Source organism: Nannospalax galili, unplaced genomic scaffold (genome assembly GCF_000622305.1).
Source record: "Nannospalax galili isolate Female #2095 unplaced genomic scaffold, S.galili_v1.0 scaffold2896, whole genome shotgun sequence".
In the NCBI taxonomy this organism is placed as follows: Eukaryota; Metazoa; Chordata; class Mammalia; order Rodentia; family Spalacidae; genus Nannospalax; species Nannospalax galili.
In genome coordinates this window covers 61,378-63,460 of record NW_008337286.1, presented here as the reverse complement: position 1 = coordinate 63,460, position 2,083 = coordinate 61,378, and positions in this window count along the sequence as shown.

The window sequence follows — 2,083 nt, the reverse complement described above, 5'->3', positions numbered from 1 at the left end:
TGATCCCCCCACTCTTCAATAGTTCCATACTTCCCCACTTTTCTATAATCCATGACCCCCAACACACACACTGCTATAGTGCCAGAGCCCCACAACTCTTCTATGGTCCCAGACCCCCCACTCTTCTACAGTCCTAGACACCCCACTCTTCTATAATCCCAGATGGCCCCCCCACAATTCTTTAGTCCCAGAACCCCACAACGCTTTTATAGTCCCAGATCTCTGCCACTCTTATATAATGGAAGACCTCCCCACATTTTCTTCTCCCAGAACCCCCCCCCGCTCTTCTATAATCCCGGAACCCCCCATACGCACACACTTCTATAGTCCTTGACCCTCCACTCCCCAACTTTTCTGAAATCCCAGATCCCCAGACACACACTCTTCCATAATTCCAACCCCCTCAACTCTTCTATAGTCCGAGACCCTCCACTCTTCTATAGTCCCAGACTCCCCCAATTCTATAGTCCCAGACCCCTCACTGCTATATTCGCAGAAGCCCCACGTCTATAGTCCCAGATTCCCCGACTCTTCTATAGTCACAGACCCCACCACTCTTCTATAGTCCCCGACACCTCCAACTCTTCTATAGTCCAAAACACCACCACTCTTCTATATTCCCAGACTCCTCCCACATTTTCAGTCCCAGAACCCCAACTCTTCTAGAGTCCCAGAACTCACCACCCTTCTATAATCCCAACACCCCCACTCTTCTATAGTCTCTGAATACCTCCACTCGTCTATAGTCCCAGACCCCCATCCACACTTCTATATTTCCAGACCTCCCACTCTTCTATAGTCCTAGACCCCCACACACACTTCTATACTCCCAGACACCCCAACTCTATTCTAGATCCCAGACCCCCTCACACACTTCCATAGTCCCAGACAGCCCCACACTCTACACTGCCAGACCTCCCCACTCTGCTATAGTCCCAGACACCCACACACCCTTCTATATTGCCAGACCCCCTTTCATCTATAGTCCCAGAACCCTCCCACTCTTCTATCGTGTCAGACACCCCCACTCTTTCTTCCCAGACGCCCCACTCGTCTATAATCCGAGACCCCCCACTCTTCTATAGCCCGACTCCCCCACTCTTCTATAAACCCAGACTCCCCCCACTATTCTAGAGTCCCAGACCCCACACACACACTCTTCTAAAGTCCCTGACCCCCCACTCTTCTATATCCCAGACTCCCAGACTTTCTATAATCTCAGATACCCCACACACACTAGTCTATAATCCCACATCACCCAACTCTTCTATAGTCCCAGACCCCTTGACTCTTCTAGATTTCCAGACCCCCCCACTCTTCTATAGTCCCAGACAGCCCACTCTTTTATATTCCCAGACTCCCCCAACTCTTCTATGCTGCCAGAACCCCCATTCATCTATAGACCCATACCCCTCCACTTCTATCGTCCCAGACTGCCCCCCCCACACTTCTATGCTGCCAGACATCACCCACGCACACACTTCTATCGTCTCAGACCCCCCCAACTCTTCTGTAATCCCAGACACCCCGCCCCCGACTTCTGTAGTTCCAGACCTCCCCACTCTGCTATAGTCCAAGACACCCATACACACTTCTATATTCCAAGACCCCCTTTCTTCTATAGTCCCAGACCCCACCACTTTCTATAGTCCACAACCTGCCCACTCTTCTATAGTCCCAGAACCCATCGCCTCTTCTAAAGTCCCAGACCCCCCACTCTTCTAGTTTCAGCCCCCCCCCAACTGTTCTATACTCCCAGACCTCCCAATCTACTATTGTCCTAGAATCCCCATTCTTCTATAGCCCCAGACCCCTGCACACACACACTCCCATCGTCCCAGAACCCCCCCACCACTCTTCTAGAAACCCAGACTCTCCCCACTCTTCTCTAGTCCCAGAGCCCACGACACTTCTCTAGTCCCAGGCCCCACCACAGGCACAATCTGGTATAGTCCTTGACCCCCACACTTCTAGAGACCCAGACTCCTCCCACATTCTTCTATAGTTCCAGACCCCCCCCACTCTTCTATAGTTCTACCCCCCCAACTCTTCTATAGTCCCCGACACCCCCAGTCTTCTAGTT